This window comes from Herpailurus yagouaroundi, unplaced genomic scaffold (genome assembly GCF_014898765.1).
Source record: "Herpailurus yagouaroundi ecotype Mexico unplaced genomic scaffold, PumYag 186, whole genome shotgun sequence".
In the NCBI taxonomy this organism is placed as follows: Eukaryota; Metazoa; Chordata; class Mammalia; order Carnivora; family Felidae; genus Herpailurus; species Herpailurus yagouaroundi.
Genome location: NW_024412417.1, coordinates 42,730,871 through 42,758,209, shown reverse-complemented (window position 1 = coordinate 42,758,209; position 27,339 = coordinate 42,730,871). Strand labels below are relative to the sequence as shown.

Below are 27,339 nucleotides of genomic sequence, written 5' to 3'. Positions count from 1 at the left end.
CTTCTCTTTTATTCATTTCTATCTATCCTTGTTGTATTCACCGGCAGTCACGATATCTTAGATTCTTTGTAATCTTTTCAGAGCAGCGTCTTAACTATTACTCCGAGAGCTTCGGGGGCTAATCATCTTATAAAGATGAACTCGGCAATCCAGCAAAAACAGCTAGTTGGACTGTTTATTTATATCCCTCAAATGAGCTGATTATGAATTCCTTGGATGAGTCGCTAAGTTGCAGTGACTCTCAGGTTTTCCCATCTGTGAAATAAAGTGGACGAAATTCCTGTTTTGATCCGTTCTTGAGCAGCAAATCAGCTTCTGCCATACTTCTTCGCCTGCCACCTGAGCTCATTCGGTGTTCTCTTTGTTGCTGTCCATTATGTTTCCTCAGGCTGCGCTACAGATCTGTTTTCTCCACCTATCGAACCCCCCGTCCTCAAAACGTAAGTCAAATGCTTCCCATATTTTTCCATTCACAACACTTTGTTCTTTTGCTGAATTCTACTTAGCATGTAAATGTTACCTCGTTAGCACAGTCTGTTACGTGGCAAGAACTCAATATATCGTTATGTACATCTGCACCTTAATGTTGAAAGGAAATCAGCCTAGATATGCCTCTATTCCAAGATGCAGAAACAGACCCAAAGCGCTTCATGATTCACGTTTGTTCGTAAAAGAGCAAAGCCCAGAACCTGTGTCTCCTAAAATTAGCAAGCCATATCAGGAGACAGGTGTACCGTGACCTAGCCACCAATCGTAGAGAAGAAAGTGCAGAATTGCATTAGTGAACTTGATGTTTGGAAAGCTAACCCAGCTGTGTGTAGCAATGCCTCTATCAGGTGGACCAACCTGGGGGTAAGGTCCCAGCACATATGGAGGTGGGGTGGGGGGAGAAGCTTAGAGGCCCAAATCCAGCAAGATAACAAAGAATTGTTCAGGGAAGAAGACAGCTCCAAAAGCCAGGTCAACAAGGGAAGAAAGAAAAGACAGAAATGGAAAGCGTTAGCAGAGAAAAACATGGATGACGGTTTGGGTCCCAGACCCTCCCTTAGGTGCTGGGTGATCATGAGCACTTTGCTTTATGTCTTTAAGCCTCCGTTGTCATGTCTGTAAGACAGAGATAGACATATATACGTCAGCATGTGACTTTCAGAATTACTATAATAAATGTAATTCCAAAGCCCAAAGTCTCACGCAAAGGATGTGATCAACCAATGGCTATCGTCATCTTATTATTTTTCCGTAACCCTTGAAATAATGGATTCAATGGGTAGTGCCGCTAACATTTAGCTCCATTTAGTACCAGACGGTGGGGTTGAATTGCTGGTGGTTTCTCATCCAGGTTAAACTTCCCCCATGAGCTGGAATAAACCTGGGTGGCATACAGGTGCCTGGGTTAGTCCATCAGTAGACACAATCGTCAGGGTGGAGGCACCGGGACGGCCAGAGAGATGCATCGAGTCCTGTTCCGGTCTAGGCCTTGTTCGGCTATATCGCACAAACTATGTTGTGAGGTCTTGATCTCCATGGTAACCTTCCCCCTCCCCACACACAAATACACCAACATCTGGGATTCTTATTTTCGGCAAGAGCTATTTTTTTTCTCTCTTTTTCATTCACTTCTCCAGAGTTAGAAACTTCGGCAATGCATGATAAGCCGCACCTACCTAATATTACCGACAGACTTTTTCTGCCAGGAAAAGAAATGCCCAATGAAAGCAAATCAATGGGCCATGGAAGCAGGTCTTCCCAGCGGTGACCTAATCTGCCTGTTTCAAAAGAAGGTAAGGAAATTCAGCAGCAGACCAGGATTACTGGAAGCGATCCTTTTTTATGCAGTGTTGTCTCATGTTCTTTGCACAGAGGTTACAATGACATGAACCGTCAGACGGGAGAGAGAGCTCGCTAAGCTTGAATCCCCGCCCGTATACTTACCTGCTAGGTCACATCTCTGAGCTCCAATGTCCTCATCTGTGAAACGGTAAGAGCGATAGTCACCTGACCTGGCGCTTCAGGTTTGCTGATTGTTTTTAACGTATCATACGTGGAATTTTTTGTACACTTTACAACGCTATGCAAATATAAGTTCGCATGATGCTTCTTTCACTTTTGGCAGGACTCTAAAGTTAAAGCTGGACTCTTTTTCCCGTCCTCAGTGGAGAGAAGTACTAGGTAGGGAAGCATGTATTTATCCAGCACACTGGGGGCAAGGATTTTATGGTGGAGTGACCTTGGCTGGCATTTGGTAAAATTGCTGGGTAGACATATTTCTGCCTTGGTTCAGAGCTTGTAAGAACAGACCCCTGAGACAAGAGTTCACTTGGGAAATGACCCTAGGAAACACCTGTAGGGGGATGGGGAAGTGAGTCAAGGAAGGAAAGGAGCCAAGGAATGGTGGGTTAACAAGGGAGCCGTTACCAAGGTGGGCAAGCTGAGCTTAATCCCGTGGGGGAGTATGAAGCCAGTGTAGGACACACACCTCAGAGCTGGTCCATCCCCAGCACAGTGAAGCCCGGGAACTGAACCACTCATTCCATTCAGCTGATCGGTTAAGCATTTCTCACTGGGAGGTATTAAGGCCACAGCACTTTCTACCCACCTCTCCTCTCCCTTGACCAGAGAAAGGCTCTGCAGCAGGGAATGACCACGGAGGGCCAGGGGCCATCGTGGTGCCGGCAGTTGGATGTTTAGCCACCGTTACAAAAATATTAAGGGATTAGAGGCAGGGCACCGATGGCATCAATCTCAATGATGCATCAGGAAGTTTGGGTAAAGCATCTTAATCTCTGTGCCTCAGATGGCGTTTTGTCTTATTCAGTGATTATAAACAATATGACCTATGATTTGATGTTATTAACATTGGTGGTAGGAGAGAGCAAAGACTGAAGAGGCTATTGTGTGGTGAAGCACCTGGGTGGCTCACTCCGTTAAGCATCTGACTCCTGATTTCTGCTCAGGTCACGATGTCACGGTTTGTGGGTTCGAGCCCTGCATCAGGCTCTGTGCCGACAGTGCACAGCTACTTGGGATTCTCTCCCTGCCTCTCTGCCTCTCCCCTGCTTGTACTTGCTCTCTCTCAAAAATAAATAAATACACTAAAAAACACCCCCAAGACTTAGATTGCTATCGTGTGGGTCATTTGATATCTGCCTCTCTACCTAGATCTCTATCTATGTGCATGTACATATGTAGATGTTTATTTATTTAATATATAAGCTGTTGTCTGTTGTGGCTAAGGATCAGGTGTTCTGGTGAGAGAAACAAAAATAGAAAACATGTAAAAGAAGCACTAGATTTTCATTCCGGAGCTTTCCTTGTCATCAACCGATATGTAATCACAGACAATTCACCTCTCCTCGATTGCAAAATTAGAGTTTTGAGCTGACGCAGGGACAAAAGCTACATTTCAAGGCATGTGCCACCTTCAGGAATGAGGGGTGGCTGGCCAAGATCCCTTGGCTGAGAATTATGAGACTGTGTTCAGGTTCATGGTAGATGAGCCCATCCTTGTCTACTTATGTCTACAAGGAGCCCGGTTGCGAATGATTGCTACAGGCGCTGTAAACTCCTTTTACCCCATTCTGTCCTAGCTTTGTTTTATAATCATCAACTTACAGAAGTTTCCACTGAAAACAGTGTGGAGGTTCCTCAAGAAATTAAAAATAGAACTTCCCTATGACCCAGAAATAGCACTAATAAGAATTTACCCAAGGGATACAGGAGTGCTAATTCATAGGGGCACATGTACCCCATTGTTTATAGCAGCGCTTTCGACCATAGCCAAATTATGGAAAGAGCCCAAATGTCCATGAAATGATGAATGGAGAAAGAAGATGTGGTTTATATATACAATGGAATACTACTTGGCTATGAGAAAGAAGGAAATCATGTCATTTGCAGCAAGGGGGATGGAACTGGAAGGTATTATGCTGAGCGAAATTAGAGAAGGACAGATGCCATATGTTTTTACTCATTTGTGGATCTTGAAAAACTTAACAGAAGACCATGGGGAAGGGAGGGGAAAAAACAGTCACAAACAGAGAGGGAGGGAGGCAAACCACAAGAGACTCTCAAATACAGAGAACAAACTGAGGGTGGATGGGGGGTGGGGGAGAGGGGAAGGTGGGTGATGGGCCTGGAGCACAGCACCTGTTGGGATGAGCACTGGGTGTTGTATGGAAGCCAATTTGGCAATAAATTATATTGAAAAAATAAAGAAGTTTCCACTAATAGGAGACATAAACAGATTGTTTTTTAAGTCTCAAATAAAAAAAATGTATCCATAGCACTCACCAAACCTCCTTGTAACTCACTCTCCTCCCCTAAAAGTTCAGAAGACCCATCTGAACTGCTAATGCTCAGGGTCACTAATATGGGCGGAAAACATCACTGTTGTGCAGTCATAAAGAAGGATAGGTTAATACTAATTTCCTTCATGACAAGCAAATAAGCTGTTATCACATGTGGGGACAAAGGCCAGAATTTAACAAGAATATAGACATGACATAATGAAACGGAGGTAATAAATCTCCAGGGAACATGGTCCAATATCTTGACTAGTCATTGAATTATTCCACTTCGTTATAATTTTAAATAGACTTTCACATATATTTTTGTAAATGGTTCCAAAATAAACACTGAGATAAATAATAAAATGCAAGCCCAGGGATGGAGCTGTGATGTTCCCTTTATTCAATATTATATGCCCATCATCTAGAAGAATTTCAGACACAGTGTTCACCTTCAATAAATACCTGTGGAATTAATGTCTTGTTTTCCCTTTTCTAGACAAGATGATGTATCTTGCTCAGCACCTGCAGTTTGTATACAGAAGAGTCATTGCTTTAACACGGGTTTCAAGGTACGTCCCAGACACTGTACCTATATGCAATCACAGCTAATGTTCAGGCCCATCTAAAATCACATCGCTATTTTTTGTTGTTTAGTTCCTCGATTAGATTGTAAGCTCTTATCTGCGTCTCTTACAGCTGAGGCCTCAGAACCTTGCTCAAGTGTCTTAGATGTAGCAGCTGATCAGAACCCAATTGTTGTAAGAATTTCCATTGTAATGGTAAAATAACCTGGGCAAAACATTAAGGGACTAAATCAAAGTCATGGCAGAGGCTTGTCTAGAATCCATTTCTTTCCCCTAAGTCCTGATAGAACTAACAAAGAAGAAATTTTATAGCAATTAACTGCTAAACATTAGGTCGACATGCCCAGGGTTCAAGTTCTGTCTCATGTGGACAGTAAGAGAAGAATAGGTCTATGACCATGCCACCCTGAACACTCCTGATCTCCTCTGATCTCGGAAGAAAGAATAGTCCCCAAAATTCACCAGCTGCAAATTAGTTGGGGGGGGGACCTTAAAACAAAGTGCCCAGGCAGTTACCAGAAGTCAAAACACCATCAGTCTGAGGAGATCTATGTTGCCTGTTACGGTGATCTCTGGCCTTACTGAGCCTAATGGATAGTGACTCCAAATGTCAGATTTTCCTCTTTTTCATTTGACCTTGAGATTTCAAAGTGAATTACATTTATCCCAGAAAGGTCAGCAGATTTCATTGAAGTGAAATGTGTGCAGAGAAGGAGGGAAGTTTAATGGTGACTGGGCATTGGCTTTTCAGCATCCTTGCCAGTGGGAAGCATGTTATCAAACTTCTAGCTGTATAAAAGGAAGATAGAGCTAAATCCCTACGAAATAAATATCTGAATCAATGATGCATTTGTGTCTAAGCCTAAACTCTCCCAAGAATAACCATAAAATCAGCTTCTTCTGAATTTTAACTATGCAACTTTACCCCAGGACACCAGGAGCAGACACTTCCAGGGCTCACATCCTCTTGGCCCCTCTTTGGTTTCTGTCACGGTGGTTATAGATGATTCCTTTCACCTCCAGTGGACAGGTTCCACCTCAGACTGGTTCTACCTGTCTCTCTATATCATGCCCTGATGTCTTCTACTACAGGAGCTCTCTTAGCCCTCTCAGGCACAGCCTGGAAGGAAGGGGAGGGGGCGTGTGCATGTCTTTAGAGTTAATGAACAAATGTACTTCTCTCTTTCAGAGGGACTAATCTATGATGTGTGTGTGTGTGTGTGTGTGTGTGCGCACATGTCTGTATTCGTTTACCAGAACTGGGGTGTAAAGCAAATTTCGAGGAACAGTTTTAAAGTCATTGATTAAATCCCTGCAACAACTAGGTCCTGGGTTTACAGAGATAATCGAAGGTGGCCCTTGAATTATCAGAGTTCAGGATTCAACAGGTGCCACATATCTGGAAAAACGTTCTTCCCTCTGTCATCTTGGCAGACTATTCCTCTCTGAAAACTCAGGTCAGAAGTCACCTCTTTCAGGACGCTTTTGACACTCTTCCTTCAGAATCTTCTTCTGCATATGTCCTTACCAGTTGTTTTGGGGCGTATGTGTTTATATCTGTACCTTTTGTTAATAGATGAGCTCCTTGAGGGGAAAGACCCTGCTTTATTCAGCTCTGTATTACCAGAAGGTATAACAGTGTACATAGTGGGTCCTAAAAAGAGGTTTAATTTAAGGAACAGAATTAAATTATAAGTCCTTGGAACATTTAGCAAAGTGTCTTGTCCGTAAGTCTCTGACTCTTTCCTTCCTTCCACTGGATTATTCTTATCGCTACTGCTGTGGTCAAATTCTGTACCTTTGTAATTGTATGAGTGAGCATAATCTGCAGTCATGTAAAACCAAATGGATTCCCAGTGGTCTTGAAGAGTGAGTCAAATTCCTGACTACTATCTCTTGGGTATCTTAGAATTCAAAGCTCCTGTAAAATTGATTTTGGTGCCTGCCATTTTCAGGATGGACCAACTCTCAGAGAAGATATAAACTACGGGTGACCGCAAAAAAGAGGATGGCGGGGTGATGACCAACTGCCTCTGAGAAGTAAGAGAGAAAAAAAGAACAAACAGCTGGCCCCTAGGCTTGTTAGAGAGGCAGAGTGGTATGGCCCAACAGCATTCATTCATTTTGTCTTTTTTCTCTCATCTAGAAACACCAATGTCATCTTGTCCTAGGCCTGAATCTTCTGGCCCCCTAGTGTCCTATTTCACACTCCCACAAATACACACCAAATAAATGCGTATCATCCCACCCAAACGCAAGCCACCTGGCTCACTGAACGTTTGGTGTGACCCTCAACATTGTTTTTTTTTTCTTTTAATTCTAATGCCACTCATCAATCATGGCTATAAAATATAGGGGCAGGTTCACATTGCCATTCGGCGGCGGGATATGTGTGTGCCATGTTTGGTGGGCTGGCTGTGGAGCATTTTCTCTTTGAATGAAAGAAGTCATCCTGAACACACATTCTTTTCTGGTAGTTGCTTTTTCTTCTAGATCACAGTATGCCGGAGGACATATTTTGTGTTGTTTCCTTTCTCTTGGTTCCATTGCTTATCAATGGGTTTTTGAAGTCTGTATCCTTAGGTTTATTTCCTGACTTTGGCCAGGGAACTTTACAGGGAGCACTTCTCTGTGAAAACACGGGAGGGCAAACAGAGATAGCACACCTGGCCAGATACCTGGTCAGGGAAACAAGAACCTAACTTCACAAAACGTCCTCACAGACAAGATCTAGTTTGCTTCTTTTGAAGACCCGAAGACTGGAAGATCAGGTTTTATTATACTGTTTTACAGATTAAGAACTGACTCTGGGAGGTGAACAAGACTTGGCCAAAGTCATTCACATGGAAAGTTGTGGAGCCTGCTTGTGACAGAATCAAGTCTTGGTTCCTGTCAGTCCTTTCAATGGACCAACATAAAACTTTCAATAATAAGAATAAATCATTATAAATTATATATATGTATATATATATAATCATATAAATATAATACATATACTAAAAATAATAATTTGTGAGCCATTAAATAATTAGTGCCACTCACTATTTGGTAGACTATTCTATTCTTTCTATACTCATTTTAGTACGTTTTACAAAGGAAGAGAAGTGCTAATAAATAACTTGTTCATGACTCCATTGTTTTTATGTAGTTGTGCTTAAATCAAACTTAGATGTGACGGCATTCAAAGCCTGTGTGCTCTCACTCCATCACCCGATTTATAGTCTGAGAGCTAGTGACCAAGTTCGATGAGGGTATTTGTGGTAAATCGAAACTAGTGACCCTAGGGGTGCCTGGGTGGCTCCGTCGGTTAAGCGTCTGACTCTTGGATTTTGCCTCAGGCCATGATCTCATGATTTGTGAGATCGAGCCCCGCATCAGGTTCTGTGCTGACAGCATGAAGGCTGCTTGGGATTCTCTCTCTCCCTCTCTCTCTGCCCCTCCCCCACTTGCTCATGCACTCTCTCTTTCCCTCTCTCTAAGTAAATAAACATTAAAAAAAAAAAAAAGAAAGAAAGAAACGAATGATCTGAAAACCTAGAGGACACAAGTTAACAAGAGTTGTTTGTGTTAGTAAATCCCACAGTCAAAACTCAAACTAGGATCGAAGACAGGAAGAATATTAGTAGAGAGTTAGCAGTTAGCAAGTTATTTTAAATTGGGGCACCATTGTCAACAGGATAGGAATAGCTGGATAGAGGATGTTTTAGTCAGTTTGAGCTGCTTTAGCAAAATAACGTAGACTGAGTAGCTTAAACAACAGACATTTATGTCTCATAGTTCTGGAGGCTGGGAGGCCAAGGCCAGGGTGCCAGGACGGATGGGGCTCTGGTGAGAGAGCTCTTCCTGGCTTGCAGGTGGCCTTGGTCTGTGTGCTCCCATGACCTCCTCTTTGTGCACACATGGACATCTATCTATCTATCTATCTACCTACCCACCTATCCATCCATATACACATATACGTGTGGGGCCTTTAATATATTCAGGAGCACCTACCATGACCTACTTACCTCTGAAAGACCTCATCTCCAAATAACATTACACTGAGAGTTAGGACTCAACATATGAAGTTTGGGAACACAATTCATATCAGAGGAAAATGAAATAGAGACTAAATGGAGACGCATTGCCTGTTCAGTGGAGAACGTGTTTCAGAAAGTACTGAATTCAGGCATTAAAGGCTGACTGGAACAAAGCTCACTCTCTTTCTCATCCTCCCTAAAGTCCACCTCTTGGCTCTGCTTGTCTTACGTGTGGCCTCCTTTTCCCCAACTGCAACCAAGTTCCCGCCTTATTCCAAAGCAAATGTACTCCCCCCTTTCATCTTTGCAACCTGAAGGACAAGTGCTTTCTACCTCGAAACTGAAGAGCCCAGAGAAAGGGCTCTGTTGGATGAGCTTGATTATGGGCACAGCCCTGGACTCTGTGTTAAGACAGGAAGACTGAGGGACACACTCAGGCTGGGGCCAGACGATGGGCTCCTGTGATTGGTCACCCCACAAAAACCACATCGTTGCATAGGAAATGCACAGGTGCCCCCCAAAGTGGAGCACTTGATGGACAAAAATATCTAATATGCATTGCAGAAATGTTCCAGTGCAGTAATTCGTGGGTGGTGAGAAATGGAATAACATAGGGTAGGGAAGAGAAGAGTGGGGTGAGGGTCAGGTAATCTGGGCTCCGTTCTATTACTCTCTTCATGTCAACAATGAGCTTTGCTTCTCTAGGCTTCAGCCTAACCATCAGTAATATGAGGAATCCCCAAACTGGCTGTGTATAAGAACAGTTTTAGAGATGTTTAAAAATACATCGCCAGAGGGCCCCCTGGGTGGCTCAGTAGGTTGAACATCCGACTTCAACTCAGGTCATGATCTTGCGGTTCGTGGGTTTGAGCCCAGCGTCGGGCTCTGTGCTGACAGCTCGGAGCCTGGAGCTTGCTTGGGATTCTGTGTCTCCCTCTCTCTCTGCCTCTGCCCCACTCACACTCTGTCTCTCTCAAAAATAAGTAAACATTAAAAAAAAAAAATACATTGCCAGGATGTCCTAACACGAGAGAACTGTCTATAATGATAAAAGTTAGAAAAATAATTATTTCTTGGGCGGTACTCAGGGACCACTGTACTGGGTGACTTCTCTGGACTTTCAATGTTCTAGTAGTTGATGATTGTAATAGAGAGTGAGAGAAAGAGAGAGAGAGAGAGAGAGAGAGAGAGGGAATATCCTTGGATGAGGAATAAGAACATGCAGGCTTTCATGGCTGACCCAAGAGAGCTGTGCTATGTGTCACTCATTACTCCCCTTACGGTGTCTGCTCGCTGATAAACAGTGAAATCCTGCCACATGCTTTCAAGCAAAGAAGAGTCTCAAGACTTTCCAAATAAAGATCAATGGGCTCATTCTGCATGCAGACATTTTCATCAGCGGAAACACACACCATAGAAATAGACTACTCCCCACGGTTTCCTGCCCTCCAGCTCCCGTAAAGTCATAACAGATGCTCGACAGCCTTACAGAGCCCCAGACTGCCAGCAGCTGTGCATTGACTCCTGCTAATTAAGCCACCTATCACCTGACCAACAGTGCATTCCACTTTGGGATTGCTCTAGGAGAGGCAACAGTCACACTAATCATTCACCTTGAGGAGAAAAGATTTCAGACACGCAACGAGCTTCTTCCAGCATCGCCTACTCCTACAGGGAAGACAATACGCTCCACACTGAAAGCGAGAACACAAATTTACCAGGGATTAGTGTCACAGCTATTTGTGAGTGTGGAAATAAATCGCTTACAGATCATTTAGTCCTGGAGTTCTCAGCCAAGGTCTACATTTGAATCACTTGTGGGTCTTTTGGCTTACAAACCCCTGGACCCCCATCTGGACCATGCATGTTAGCATCTCAGAGAGATGGACACGTGTAGACTCACAAATCTTGTTTACGATGATGTGGTTAAATCCCTACCTCTGTAACAAATACAGATGGTAATGTCTGGCCCGCTATGAGGTTAATCTGAGACTAGGACTCAGACTTTTTGAGAATTAAAAAAAGACAAATGTAGAATGAAGATCGAAAGACTGAGGCTATTATCCTGCATTATTTTTTAAAAGCTAATATAAAAATATATGTTTGTATATCATCTTAGAATAGGGATACAGCCAAGGTAATGAACATCAGATTGGAGTCACATAAGCTACTTATATCCTGATCATATGCACTTATTTGACATAATGTTATGAAACACACGCAAACACACACACACACACACACACACACACACACGCCCCTGAGAGTTAATAGTATTTTGTCTGAAAAAGCAACCTTGCTTTCTGGATTCGAATTTCAACCCCACGACTTACCACAAAATGTCATGCAAGTTAGTTAACCTCACAGTCCTCAAAAACGAATTGGGATAATAGTAGTGCCTATTTTATAGAATTTTTGCAAGATTTAGTATAATTTAATATAATTTTAAAAAGTTTATAAATGGAAAGCACTTTGTTCAGTTCTTGGCATGGAAATTCTTGGTAAGTATGAGCTATGACTATTATTCAAAGCCCGAGAAACCGTATTTCTGCTTAGTGTAGACACCAAAGTCTGAGGTTAAATCTTGATCACGCCATTTACTAACTGCCGTGATCCATTTGCCAGCTCTGGTCAAAGTGGGAAATGGCCCGATGTGAGTCTGAAGGAGGCTAATAGAGTGGAAACAGGAAGCTGGGAGGCAGCAGCCTTAATGCTTTCTACTCAGTGTGGACCATGGAGCATCAGCAGCATTTACATCACCTGGGAACTTGTTAAAAAACAAGAATCTTGAGCCCTACCCCAGACCTATTGAATCTACATATGCATTTTAACAAGATCCCAAGGTGATTCCTATTACATTACATTTTAAGAAATACAGCTTTAGTGGGTCAGGTCCAGGCAAGGCAGATGCTGGAACAAAAGCATAACTCAAACCTACAAAACAAAAATAGAATTTCCCAACGGTGGGTAAAGACAGTTACAGAGTAAACCCACTGACAGGTAACTGACAGGTAATTTTACAGGGACAGAGCCAGTAAATGGAATTCTGGAATAGAAGGTTTTGCTATCTAGGACTGTTCTTTAGGGTCAGTTCACTTAAAAGGGTCTGTAATCCTGATGAAAGAGGTCAAAATCCTGAGCAAACTTGGAAAACATAGCTGACTTCGTGCATCAGAGGCAAGAGGAGAAGCGCGGGTAAAGTTTTGCAGCGAGAGGTGGGTCTGGGCAAGAGCAAAGATGAAAGGTGGTCAGGGGTTGGGGAGTTGGAGCGAGCTGGGGAAGGAGCGAGGAGGAGACTCCAGAGCAAGGTGAGGTCCCAGCACCTTTGCAGATGAACTAGAACTATGAAGCGATACCATGCGAGAGCCATGTCTTAAGATTGTAGCCACTTGGTGAGAAGCAGGAACTGAGAAGCGAACAGGAGAAATTACGTGCTTCCCGGCCCTAGAAACAGGTCACCATCGTCAGGGGACACTTACAAAGGAAAGGCGTCTGCTCCCACATCCTGAAATCGTGCTTAATGATCCATCAGGAGTGAGACTCTGGTATTTCTGCTCTCCTGGAGTCCCCCCAGGTGTGCTGATGCCCAGCCAGAGTGAGAGGGCAATCTTTGGGAGCAGGGGGAGCCGACCCCAAACAAGTCCTGTGCAAAAGTGAGTCATGCACAGAGATGGGTCAGAGAGAAGCTGATCGGAGAGGCTAGTGTTGTAACGAGCAAGCTGGCAGCAAAGGCCGGAGGAAGGTCCACTGGGTCAGCCTGTCTTCCAAGGGAATTCTTCTTTCCTGGACTTAATAGAATAGTGTGGGGCACCTGGGTGGCTCAGTCAATTCAACGTCCAACTTTGGTTCGAGTCATGGTCTCCCAGTCATGTGAGTTCGAGCCCCGCATCAGCTTAACACTGACAGTGCGGAGCCTGCTTGGGATTCTCTCTTTCTCTCTCTCTCTCTGCGCCCCCCCCCCCCAATTGCTCTCTCTCTCTCAAAATAAATAAATAAACTTCAACAGAAATAGTGTGGGGGCACCTGGGTGGCTCAGTGGGTTGAGTGCCCCACTTTGGCTCAGGTCATGATCTCGCGGTTTGTGAGTTCCAGCCCCACATTGGGCTCACTGCTGTCAGTGTGGAGACTGCTTGGGATTCTCCATCTCCCTCTCTCTGCTCCTTCCCCGCTTGTGCTCTCCCCCGTGATAAAAACTAGATATTAAAAAAAAATGGCATGTGTGGAAGAGGTGAGAAAATTAAAATTGCCCTGAATTGTACACAATAAACACCCTACCCTTTCAGTCACCACCTCAAAAATATTCACTGCTCAGTTTCCGAAAATATTTCAGTACTTAGTCTGTGTGTACGTGTATATATGTGTGTATTTTGTATGTTTACAGATGCCAGTACTAACGCTGAGTGTCATGGACCTTGCTTCCCCCTCCCCCACCATTAATATATAACATACTGTGGTTATCTTTCCATGGTAGTTGACACATCTTTATTTCAGTCCTTCTAAATGTCACACAGTACTTCATCATTTGAGCATGCCATAATTTATATAACCAGCCCCCTCTTGAAGAACACTTTTCCCCGGGTCTTTTCTTTCCATTATTACAAAGTTCGAATAAATATCTTTAAGTATCTTGCCTACCTTCTGCCAAAATATCTATACAGTATGTCCGTGTACCTGTGGCAGGATACGTCAATCACAGGATACACATATCTTTATTTTTATGGGTATTTTCTGTACCCCTTCCACAAAAGTTGACCATTTAATGCTTTTGGTAGCTGCTTGTTTTCCCAACACCCTCCATAGCGATGGGTGTGATATCCTCAAACATCAACATTTTTGCCAATCGACATGGTGAACTCTGCCATTCATTCTGGTTTGGATTTACCCTATTTTTTTTAACGTTTATTTATTTTTGAGAGAGAGAGAGAGAGAGAGACAGAGCATGAACAGGGGAGGGGCAGAGAGAGAAGGAGACACAGAATCTGAAACAGCCTCCAGGCTCCGAGCCGTCAGCACAGAGCCTGACGCGGGGCTCGAACTCACGGACGGTGAGATCATGACCCGAGCCGAAGTCGGACGCTTAAGCGACCAAGCCACCCAGGCGCCCCTGGATTTACGCTATTTAAATATGAGCTGCCTTGGACTTTAAAAATATCCAGAGATAGTCCTGATACATGTGTGTGTGTCAGAGTCCCTGACTGTGTCGTGAAATATACCTCCTTTACCTTCTCGGTCCTCTCCCAACATCCCAGTGCCCAGCACAATGCTCTGGTACACAGAGACTGTACATAGTTGCTGAATTGACTGACTGAAATGAATTACCAACTGTCCAGAATTGGCTTCAAGGAGCTAATCAGAGATGGGTGTTCCTTGAAATTCAGAGGACTTAAGGATTGATGCCCGATGAGCCTGAAAAACTCTGAAGGCAAAAGGTGGCGGCTGGGGTGACCACGGTAGCAACAAAAGGAACTGACAGAGTGTTTGAAGAAGCCAGGGGGCACCACCCATGCCACGGAGAGGAACCAGAACTTCCTACGTGGGGACATGCCTGCTGAAAGAGGTTTCCACCTGCAGAAGCTCCAAGGAACCCTCCAAGGAACTCCAGGAATGAGTAATTCAACTTGTGAACATCTGCAGAGCACAGCCCTACTGGCCGGCTCTGCCTGTTACCTCTCCTGTGTCCCTGCCCTGTCCCTGGAGAATCAGAGGCAGCGTGGGGGGAGGGGGAGATGAAGAAAAATGTAAGGAGCACACAGAAAAGTCCTTCCCAGCCTCTATCTGAATTCAGGTGCTCTAGTGTGAGGCCGAACAAGTTGGCGATGGAGAGAAGCTTTAAACTGGATGAGAGGTCACACTGATGGCCCCGGACACTTTCATCCAGGAAAGTGACCAGACGCTGCATGGATTCCAGCCCAGATTCCACCCACAAACTAAAAGAGCTTCAGCAGGACTTTCCAGACGCGATGCGATACAGTTGGCTCGCTCGCCTCCCTGTCGAGTCCAGCTCCCCCTTGGCAATCGGAGAATTTGGTGGCAACCCAGCTCAATTCCTGGCTCTGGGTTTTGTGAAGCCTCTGTGAATCCCCAGCCGAGTGCCAGGGCCGCCGTGTGCTTGCCCAGTCCTTTCAGATGGCACACCGTGGCCGCACGCCTCTACTCTGTCCTTTCTCTTAGTTTTCAGGTTATTACGGGAAGAGACAAAAAGAGAATAGAGATAAGACCGCAATGTCCTGTTATTATATCCAAAGCTCCATTTGAAGGCATGTAAACATGCACTAGTGTTCTGTATAATCACACATTTGTATGTATTATCATTTGCTATTAGTTTTATTTCTCCTACTTTAAACGTTATTATCCAAACAGGCTGGGCACAAGCTTTCTGTACTTGTTCCGCCATAAATAAACAAAAACGCCTAAACACAATTTGTAAAATGTCATCTCCAAACCACAGCTAGGATGCTGCAGAAGTAGGAAACCGAAATTAAATCAAACCGGGCACCATGCCCAGACCACAGGCTCCGGGCAAACAGACGTGGAGAGAGAACACAAGAAAAGACACTAAATTGCAGAAAACTGGAATAACTGGAAAACCACAGCAATTAACCCTAGGGCCAGTGTGTCTGCTCTGGGACCCACCTTCTAGTTACCTTTGGAGAACAAATGTGAACATTAGCCATTTTTATTTGAGGTGAATCTCTATTTGGGGCTCTGCCTAATTTTCTTGTAAGTCAAGCTAGGGGAAAGGTAACAGTCTCTGTTATTCTGCAGGCATGGGTCATTTTCTTTATTCACCTGATACTTGCTTAAGAAGTAAAATCGTGATCAGAGTAGTGCTAAGGATGGCAAAAATGGCGACCAAACCAGTTGCAACAACAACTCCAGTAACAAGAGCTGCTGTCCTTCCCTGGCCAACGAGCCAGATGCCGCTGGAGCCTCACCCACGCCACTCAGCACATCTGCATGTTCCTAGAGCTCTGGTCCCCGCCAGGCTGGCAGCTTCCAGCCTCAAGCATCTGGATCTTTCCTTTCTCTTCTCCTCCACCTAAGGGCTTTCTCCATCCAGGCCCATAAGAGCTGGCAGGTGCTCCGTCCCAACTCACCAACCAGGAAAGGCGTGCTGTTAACATCCCCAGGGGCAACCTTTTATTACTAGGGAATGAGGGTCAGTGGATCAGAGTTCCCATCTCCCTGGTCTTTAGGTGGTCAGGGTGAGGTTTCCTAGGAGTTCCTGGTTGACTTGAACCCCAGTGGTTCAGGATGGAATCCCACTCGTTAGTATGCCTTGGCTTTTCTCCCTTCTCTGTGTGATTTTCTTTACTTGCAAGAGTACCTCCCCAAACCCTACTCGCATCAAAGTCCTAATTTCAGAGTCTTTCTTTGGACAATCTAAAATAACACAATCATCTATTATGAGTCAGTTACTTTCTTTTGCTATCCGCAATGCTCAGAATAAGCTTCAGTATTTTACTTATGATATCTCTAATCCTCAGAATAAATATGCATATTAAATATTATAATCCTTATTGAAGAAATGAGAAAACTGAAAGCCAGGCTAAATGACTTGCCTGAAGTTTCGTAACTTGAAAATGGTGGACACACATTAGGATTCAGCTTCAGAGTGGGTACCATCATTTTCAGGTCATCTTGCCACCCCTTCTTCAACGTTTATTTATTTTTGGGACAGAGAGAGACAGAGCATGAATGGGGGAGGGGCAGAGAGAGAGGGAGACCACCCCTTCTTACCAGATGCTCCATTATAATGAAAGTCATACTTAGCTTATCACTGCGATATTTACCACCTCTAGAACTCTGCCTGCCTGACATAAATATTTTCTCCAGCAGATATTGGGGAATAGATCAATGAATTTAATGTACTCAGCAGTCATGTATTGAGAAACATCTAAACCAAATATTTTGGTTGGCTGGAAGATGAAAAGATGACTCAAATAAAAATTTTCCCTTGAAAAGTATCGTGGATTACCAGGAAAAACAAGCCAGGCCAATAGACGAAGTAGGGTGGGCATGACGACCTAAGAATGCACAGAATTCTTCTTGGTAGATATGAAGATGTGGAGAGACAAGCCACTTTAACCCTCTTCGAGAAATGACTTGTTGCCCAACAGGGAAGAGCGAGGTCTGAGGTCAGCAGAGATCCAGCGATCACCATCTCACGATGTGCCTCAGCTGCACAGGGATGTCTTACTCTTGCCCCTCCAAGGCCAACCCATGCCCACCAACTAAGCAAAGTGGGTAGCAAAGCAGAGCAACTTTCCTCACTTGTGAGGTAACTCAGATGGAAAACATTTCTCTCCAGAGCTCTATTCCAGGCTAAGACTTTGTCAAGCCTGCACTGAAGTTGGATTTTTCTTCTGCCAGATCTTGCTTCCTTCCTCCCCTTTCACAGGTACTGGTCTCTAATAAACATTTTACGCACCAAACACCATCTCAGCATTTTCTTCCAGTGAACTCAACCAGTGACTCTTGGTATCAGTAGTGATCCAAGGAGGTGGTGAGGTAGAGATGGGAAGCAGGGTCGTTCACTGTCTGGGAGGCAAGGAGAGCCCAGCACTAGTAGAAGGTGAAGTACAGACAGTCCCTGACATAAGGTTGTGGTCCAATTGTTAGCAATTTTTCTGGTGAATCAAGCTGTATAAGAGAAAGGAATCAACTAGGGTGTATAATGTATTAGGCATTTCAGAAAGACATATGGAGGAAATAGTACCTGTCTCCTTTGTTTAAAAATCAGCCCGACAAGGGAATTAAAAGCAAGAATGAATTACTGGGACCTTATGAAGATAAAAAGCTTCTGCACAGCAAAGGAAACAACCAACAAAACTAAAAGGCAACCAACAGAATGGGAAAAGATATTTGCAAATGACATATCGGACAAAGGGCTAGTATCCAAAATCTATGAAGAGCTCACCAAACTCCACACCTGAAAAACAAATAGTCCAGTGAAGAAATGGGCAGAAAACATGAATAGACACTTCTCTAAAGAAGACATCCAGATGGCCAACAGGCACATGAAAAGATGCTCAACATCGCTCCTCATCAGGGAAATAACAAATAAAAACCACACTCAGATATCACCTCACGCCAGTCAGAGTGGTCAAAATGAACACATCAGGAGACTATAGATGCTGGCGAGGATGTGGAGAAACGGGAACCCTCTTGCACTGTTGGTGGGAATGCAAATTGGTGCAGCCACTCTGGAAAACAGTGTGGAGGTTCCTCAAAAAATTAAAAATAGACCTACCCTATGACCCAGCAATAGCACTGCTAGGAATTTACCCAAGGGACACAGGAGTACTGATGCATAGGGGCACTTGCACCCCAGTGTTTATAGCAGCACTCTCAACAATAGCCAAATTATGGAAAGCGCCTAAATGTCCATCAACTGATGAATGGATAAAGAAATTGTGGTTTATATACACAATGGAGTACTACATGGCAATGAGAAAGAATGAAATATGGCCCTTTGTAGCAACATGGATGGAACTGGAGAGTGTTATGCTAAGTGAAATAAGCCATACAGAGAAAGACAGATACCATATGGTTTCACTCTTATGTGGATCCTGAGAAACTTAACAGAAACCCATGGGGGAGGGGAAGGAAAAAAAAAAAGAGAGGTTAGAGTGGGAGAGAGCCAAAGCATAAGAGACTCTTAAAAACTGAGAACAAACTGAGGGTTGATGGGGGGTGGGAGGGAGGGGAGGGTGGGTGATGGGTATTGAGGAGGGCACCTTTTGGGATGAGCACTGGGTGTTGTATGGAAACCAATTTGATAATAAACTTCATATATTGGGAAAACAAAAAAGAATAAATAAATAAATAAATAAATAAATAAATAAATAAATAAATTTTAAAAAATCAGCCAGAGCACATAGGTGGCTCAGTCAATTAATGTCTGACTCTTGATTTCAGCTCAGGTCATGATCCCAGGATCGTGGGATCAAGTCCTGTGCTAGGCTCTGCATTGAACGTGGAGCCTGCTTAAGACTCTCTCTCTCTCTCTCTCTCTCTCTCTCTCTCTCTCTCTCCCTCTGCCCTTCTCCCTCAGTCACATGCTCTCTCTCTCCTCTCTCTCTCTCTCTCTCTCTCTCTCTCAAAAAATTAACCAATTTTAGATGTTAATCACATCTACAAGATATTTTCACTGCAATACTTTGCAATACATAGATTTGTGTTTGATTGAATAACTAGGTCTTATTGCCCAGTCAAATCGACACATACCACTGACCACAATGGTTCCTTTGTTAGAGCGGGGTCATACCAGTGTCAGATGATATCCTGAAGTGCTGTTACCAACATACAGGCAACAGTACTTCATGGTATCCAGCAGGCCCCCCAGTGCTCATTTCTCCGGTCCCTGAAATTGGATGGACGTAGTTGGCAGTTGACAAGATCTCCATATTGGGACCTTAGCCTCCGAGTTAAAAGCTATTGAAAACCTCTGAAATTATCAATGTCCTCCTCCTCCCATACAAGATTAAAAACAGATTAATACCACTCTTAAGAACTGAAAAGATGCGGGAGCAGGAAGATTACTGTGATCTCTTCTTTTAATTCACCACAGTGATGCTACAGAAATTGGAAGAATCCTGGAGGATTACTACAGACTACTGTTGCTCAACCAAGTAGTAGCCCCACTACCACCATGAGAGATATGTTTATTTTTTAATTTTAATGTTTATTTATTTTTGAGAGAGAGAGAGAGCGCACGAGAGAGAGAGAGAGAGAGGAGAGGAGAGGCAGAGAAAGAGAGAAATACAGAATCTGAAACAGGATCCAGGCTCTGAGCTGTCAGCACAAAGCCTGACATGGGGCTTGACTTCATGGACCGCGAGAGCATTACCTGAGCTGAAGTCAGGCGCTTCACCAGCTAAGTCATCCAGGTGCCCCAGACATGGTATCTTTAATAGGGCAGGTCAATATCTCCTCAAGTACTTGGCATGTGGATTTTGATATTGTATTCTTCCTATCCTTGTCAGAAAAGATTTCAAAACAGCTTGCATTTGCATAAAACAAAAACCACACACACACACACACACACACACACACACACACACACGGTTTGCCTGGGACTATGTTAACTCTTCTACTTGCTGTTGTAATAATAAAGGACATTTTGGAGAGTCTGACAAACATCACATTGACCGATTACATTGATGATGTCAAGTTGATTGCGCTGGATGAGCAAACAGTGGCTAACAAACTAGAGGCCTGGGTAAGACATGTATGCTTCAGGGGGTGGGAATTAAACCTTGCAGATATCTGGAGGCTAGACACGTCTATACAATTTTAGGAGTCAAATCATCAGGAGGTCAGGAGGTTATGCTCCAAGAACATGGCCTTCAAAGTAAAAGCAAGTTACTGTGTCTCACATCTCCCACCACGAAGAAGAAATCTCCAAGCCTGCTGGGTCTCTTTGAGTTCTGGAAATGATGTGGTCCACCTCTAGGAATATTGCTTTGGTATATTTTGGGTGAGTCAGAAGACCCAACTTTAAGATGGGTCCTGGAGAAGGAAAGGATGTGGCACCAAGTCCATGCTGCTAGGTAAGTAGCCCTGTTGCTTGGGCCATATGATCTAGAATATCCTATGGCATTGGATATATCAGTGGTGGGGAGAAAAATGCCATGGAGTGTTTTTTGGCAAAAGCCAATTAAAAAAGTACAACACAGCTATTGAATTTCAGGAACAAATCCAAGCCACCTGCAGCAAATAATTATAAGCTTTTGGAAAACAACTCTATGTAGAGACAGAACATCTGACCATAGCACATTAAATGACAGTGTGACCCAAACTTCCCGTTAGGAACTGGGTTCTGTCGGGTACTCCAGAAAATAAAGTCAGGCAAGCCCAACAACCATTCCCTATAAGGTGCAAGTGTCACGTTCAGGACTGAGCCTGAGACACAGGGCACAAGCAAACTACGTGAAAAATTAGTCCAAGATACCATGATATCCATCTCTCCTGAAAAACAGCATCACTCCATCAGCTCACACCATGGCTGTAAGTTGGAATGCTGTTCGGCCCCATAAAGAAGGAGGAAAAATCCAAAGCATGGTTTAGGGATTTGTTGGTGCAGAATGGAAATGCAAGCTAAAATGAATGGACATTTCACTGTAGCCTCATGTAAGGGTTCCACTGAAAACCCACAGTGAGGAGTAATTCTTCCAATGTGCAAAGTTTGGAGCAGGGCACCTCATCATTCACTGTGAGTAGAAAGATACATGGTTTGAAATTAGAATATATATGGTGAATCACGGGCAGTGGTAAATCTGATCAGAAAAATATTATAAGATCAGGGACAAGGAGAGTTACAGAAGTAAACGCAAAGCATGAAGACTTTTTAGTCACATGTTAGTACCCACCAGGGAGCATCAAACACTGAAAAATTACTCAACACGCAAGCGAGCATAATAATGCCATCATTGACATACTCCAGCCTCTGCCGTCAGCCACTCCATTGTTGTCACACTGGGTGCCTGAATGAAGTGACTGTAGTTAAAGAGGTGAAGGCTATCCATGGGCTTAACACTATGGGCTCCAATTTACCAATGCTGATGTAGCTGCTATCACCATTGATTATCACAATATGCCACGAAGAGAGGCAAAATTCCAGCCCTGATATATAGCACAACTCCTGTGAAGACCCCAGCACATGGTGTAAAATTACATTGGACTCTTTCTTTCCTAGAAGGGCCAATAGTTTGTCCACATTAGGATATATACCTACTTTAGGTACTTTCAGGACTTTTCTTTTGCTTCCTGCAGGACCTCAGTGTGTACCCACTATCTGAGGACTGGTGGTTCATCACCACGGAATCCCATGGAACGTTGACAGGGAATTCACTTTACAGAAAAGGAGGTACGGAAGTGGAAACATAACAGTGGAATCCACTGGTCACAGGATGTATTTCTCTACACAGAAGATGCCAGCCTGGAGAGGATTGGAATGTCCTGCTCGAGGCAGAGCTGAGTGCCAGCGCAGGACACTGAATGAATAGAATCCGTCTTCTAGGATTCACTGCATTCATTGAACCAAAGTTTTAATATGGTAGTGTTCCAACAGAAAGAAGGCACGGGAACCAAAGAGTGGAAGCAGGAGTGATCCCAGTTGCTATCATGCCAAATTATTTATGTGAGGGTTTTTATTTCTCATCTCCACAAGCTGGGATATGCAGAATGAGAAGTCTTGGTCTCCATAAGGGGGTCACTTTTTGTCAGGGGACACCATGAAAATTCTGTTTAGTTATGAGGCAGAGCTCATAACTGAGCAGTTTCGGTGGTTGTTTGTGTCCAGAGACCAGCAGGCAAGAGGTCATTGATCCTGATAGGCAGGTGGACCCTGGGCTCTTGTTATAGAATATGGACAAAGGAATATTTCTGGAGCCCATGTGATCCACTTGGATGCTTCTTGGTATTCCATCGCTAATTATAATTATAAATTGGCTGGTGTAGGAACCTTGGCCTGAGTAGGGCATTGTGACAGGGGCTCCAACCACTTGGTAATGATGTCTAGGTCATACCACCAGGTGGCCTTGATAATTGCAGAAGTGGAAAAGAATCTGTAGTAGATCAAGGGCAAAGAAATACACTGTTGCTGTAGTGTCAGGGGCTGTACGTCAGCCCATAGCAGTTTTCACAGAACTAGAACAAGAAATCCTAAAATGTATATGCAACCACAAAGACTCCCATTAGCCAAAGCAATTTTGAAAAAGCAAAGCAAAGCCGGAGGTATCAGAATTCCAGCCTTCAAATTATATCACAAAGCTGTAGTGAGTTTTTGCGCCAAATAGACACATAGGTCAATGGAACAGAATAGAAAACCCAGAAATAAAACCACAACTATATGGCCAATTAACCTTCAATAAAGCAGAAAACAATACCCAGTGGGAAAAAGATGGTCTTTTCAACAAACGGTGTTGGGAAAACTGGTTTGCTACGCGCAAAAGAATGAAACTGGACCACAGTCTTACACCATAGACAAAAATGCATTCAAAGTGGATTAAAGACCTAAATGTGAGATGTAAAACCAAAAAGACAAAATTTAGAAGAGAGCACAGGCAGCAATTTCTCTGACATTGACAGTAGCAACATTTTTCCAGAATTTTGCCTCCTTAGGCAAGAGAAACAAAAGCACAACTAAACTATTGGGGCCACATCGGCATAGAAAGCTTCTGCACAGTGAAGGAAACAATCAATAAAACTAAACGTCAACCTACTGAAAGGGAGACGATATTTGCAAATGGCGTGTCCAATAAAGGGTCAGTATCCAAATTATATAAAGAAGTTATACAACACACACAACTGCCTCTTAAATTTCCTCTTAGGAAGATTATTCCACTGGAATTCTGGAAGAGTTCATATCCAGAATGTATTTGGACACGTGAATTTGAACATCCCAGTGGGTAAACTATGGTAGATCCAAGGCTGTGCGCCCAGATCTCCCTTCAAGAAAGGGCTTCCGACCCAGCTGCAAGGGGGCACACAGAAGTCTCCTGCTGCGGATGCCTTCAGAGCTGCCTAACCTGAAATTGTGTCCTCTGGGCAGCCCACCTCAGGGACTGAGTGAGGGTGGCATATAAAGATCTGGCCACTTTGGTTCAATTTGGGATGGTTCTGACTAGCATTACTCCATTTCGGTGGCTCTGGCTGCCACACATTTCAACTTCTTTCTCTGCACAATCCTGCTTTCTCTCCCTTCCCTTTCAGGAAATGGATCCCTAATTAGCATTTACCCCACCCAAATCCTGTTTTAGCAACTGCTTCTAGAGAGATTGACCTAGGGTATACTCCTAGAACCCAAATCTAGAAAATAGAGGAATGGGCAGAAATAAAATTTATGAAAATTCCATGACACCACTGTTAAATCACTTTGGCAACTGACTAGCCCCAGACTTCGTTCATATGGCTATTACAAACCCCAATTTGTTGAAGGCATTTTAGTGAGGTTTTTGGTTACTTGCAACTGAAATTATTCCTCACTGATTAATTGGGGGGTAATTGCATATTTAATACAAATTGAAATCAAAGATGGTGTTCAAACTTTCTCTTAGAGCGTAAGACTTTTGCAAACAAGATCATAAGTAATTTCCAGAATTTATCGTATGATTTTTATGCCTTTAATGCAAAGTAACAAAGTACAATTAGTAAGTCTGACTACTTTCTCATCTTTGTACCACAGAACATTCTACACTCAACATACCCTTTTTAGAGTCATAGGTTCCAGAAGTGAGAAAGTAGGATAGAGCCTTCCTTAGTACAACAGTGTGTGGGATACAGACACTTCTGCATTTTGAGGATGCCTGTCTAACCCCTCCTTGAACTTGTCACCAGTCGTTAAGTAACGACTGTGTGGGATGACCTATTTGCTGGATGCAGAGATGTGGCACTTTATAAAGTTCTTTCTTTGGGGAGGATTAAATTCTATTACCTCTATAGAACTTCATTCACCAAACCTGTTTCTGACCCCAGAAGCTAAATATAAGTGTATTAATCCTCTTATATTTTTACAGAGACAACTATCTTGCCTTTTCTCCCCAAAAGTCAACATATTCTTTCATTCACACAGTAAATATTTGTCATCCATTATGCACTGGGTATTGTGTTAGATACTGAGGATATAACAGTGTATAGAATGGGCAATGTGCCTGCTCTCTTGGAATGAGATTCTAGTAGGGAAATGCAGATCACAAATGAATAAACAGGATAGAAATGTGAGTTATGAAGACCAAAACCAAAAAGAAAGAGTGTTACAACATCCACTTGTTTGCACGGGGAGTGGCTTTAGACGAGGTGGGCAAACAATGTGTAAGCTGAGCTCTGAGAATGGTAAGGAGTAGCCAAACATATGGAGATCTTGAGGAAGAATTTTTCAGGGAGAGGAAAATAAAGTGTCAGTTCCTTGAGGCATGAATAACTTTGGTCTCTGTAGAAACAGCAATAAAACTGATGTTTTATTTAGAGAGTAGTGAATGAGGAAGAAGTGAAAAGGGATGCCACTGAAAAGAACAGAAGAGCTTGATCGGGAAGTAGTCATGGGTCAAGGTGAATTTGGTCTGATTAATACGGGTGATGGTCTGATCTAACAACTACCACTAGATTACCAAATACCTACCTCAAGATACCAGCTTTCCTAATTTCCTGGGAGTATCACCTTACAGATGTCACCAAGCTCCAGCTTCAGATCTCTCATTTGTAAAAATAGGAGATTTGATTAAACTATAAATTCTTTAGAAGGGTAAATGAGGAAACAGAGATGTGCGATTTGTAAATTTCAGAGTGTTATTGACATGCATCCTATTTCCAGAATGACATTTTCCTTTTCTAAACTACATGTTCTCAATTCCTCTACTGTTCTCCGTATTACATAGTACATGATTCCCTGTTTCTTCTTCATCCAGGAGTCCTAATTTAAAACCTAAATTCTTTAGGGTAACTACCTGATAGTGTAATCCCAAGTGCCAATGCTTTGTGTTGATTCCAATTTCTCTCAGACTTCTACAGAAAGCATGGCAGGAGACCCTATGGGGTCTCAGAGTAAGAACGACAAAAGTTGAAGTCGTCTGGATCCTAGAATTGCGTAGCCACATCACCTGCTGGCGGGACCTGATACGTTGTCCTCATCTTATAGGCCAGTTTATCCATTTGTGTAATGGGGAGAATAGTTATCTAGATTAGCGGGATGAAACAGATGTGAGGAGAGTGCCTGAGCTCCAGGTACACAAGGTAAGACCGATGTTATCCTTGACCCATTCTCCTGTAGACAGCGAGAGCTACTCTCTCTTTTTTTAATGTTTACTTATTTGCTTTTGAAAGTCGGGGGTGGGGGGGAGCAGAGACTGAGGGAGAGAGAAGTCCAAGCAGGCTCCATGCTGTCAATGAAAACCCCGACGCAGGGCTCCATCTTGCTTATTGTGAGACAATGACCTGAGCCAAAGTCCGGAGTCTGATGCTCAACTGACTGAGCCACCCAGGCACCCCTAAGTTGTCTCTTGGTGAATTTGAAGGTACTATGATGCCACTCAGTGAACCCCTGGCAGTAACTTATTAAATGGAAGTGAGTGTTGTGACCGTGATATTTGCCTGCGGCCCCTGACCCCAGCAGAGCACCCTCTCCTCTGTCACCAGCAATCTCAGAAACATGGTATGAGAAAAATGAACTAGAAACCAAACTCCAGATGCACGTATGCCTTCTAATAATGTAGGGCTCTTTTTTTCAGGGGCATAGTGATTAGAGGCTTTAAGGCTGCTCGGACCTTCAGAGGGCTCTATTTTGCTGTGTTTTTCCCTAGTCCTCGCTGTTTCTCTTCAATGGTCTGTAATTTTTTTCATTGCCGTGAGATTTTGGGGCAACCAGCCTGCCTCTGGCCGCTTATCGCCAAGATCTCCGTTGCTCTTGGCAATGGCCTTAGATGTGATCTTTCTCACGCTGTTCCAAGTAAAGTCCGTGTCACTAGGCAGAGGTGTCTGTCTTAGTTTCTACTACCACAGTAGCAAATTACCACAATTACTGCTTTCTTTTCGGCCTCTAGAGGCTGCCTGGTTTCCTTGGCTTGGAGGTCCTTCTTTTAAAGAATTTTTTTAAGTTTATTTATTTATTTTTGAGAGAGAGACAAAGAGTGTGAGTGGGAGAGGGGCACAGAGAGAACGAGAGAGAGAAGCTGAAGCAGTGGATGTGGATGCTCGAACCCATGAACTATGAGGTTGTGTCCTGAGCCAAAACCAAGAGTCAGACGTTTAACCAACTGAGCCACTCAGGCACCCCCGGACATCCTTCTTCTAATCACTCCAATGCCTTGTTTCCCTCGTTATATCTACTTCTGTCTCTGCTTCTGATCTTCATCTTTCCATCTTAGAAAACCCTTTTGATTTTGATGGACCCACCCAGATAACGCAGGATATTCCCAAAAAGAACCTTAACTGCATCTGCAAAATTCCTTTTTCCGTGTACGATAGCATATTCACAGGTACTAGGGATTAGGAGGTGGGCTTCTTTGGAAAGCCATGATTTAGTCTACCAGGGGGCTGGATCTCTTCATTCTTTTTTTTTTTTTTAAATTTTTTTTAACATTTATTTCTTTATTTTTCAGAGACACAGAGACACAGAGCACAAGCAAGGGAGTGGCAGAGAGAGAGAGAGAGAGAGAGAGAGAGAGAGAGAGAGACGGAATCCAAAGCAGGCTCCAGGCTCTGAGCTTCCGCACACAGCCCGACGCAGGGCTTGAACGCACAAACCGAGAGATCATGACCTGAGCCGAAGTTGGATGCTCAACCGACTGAGCCACCCAGGCGCCCCATGGACCTCTTCATTCTTAACACATGCTTCTCCCCATGAGGGGTGTTATTCTATCAGACAGTGGCCCCGAGTGAAGTCTATCAGACTTCCCCCGCAGTGGCCGCCCTGCTCTGAGTGGCTCTGAAAAGGGGGGACAGACTCTG

General features: G+C 43.6%; 1 long non-coding RNA gene across 2 annotated transcripts; it reads left to right on the top strand.

Moving 5' to 3' along the window:
- On the top strand, positions 1-27,036 carry LOC121043027 (uncharacterized). Of its 2 annotated transcripts, none has more exons than XR_005796653.1 (5): positions 1-440; positions 1,626-1,781; positions 1,861-2,012; positions 4,786-4,858; positions 26,991-27,036. It is a non-coding gene; the product is annotated as an uncharacterized LOC121043027 (long non-coding RNA). The 2 variants fall into 2 exon arrangements; XR_005796652.1 differs by lacking the exon at positions 26,991-27,036 and adding an exon at positions 6,829-7,250.
- The last annotated feature ends 303 nt before the right edge of the window (positions 27,037-27,339 follow it).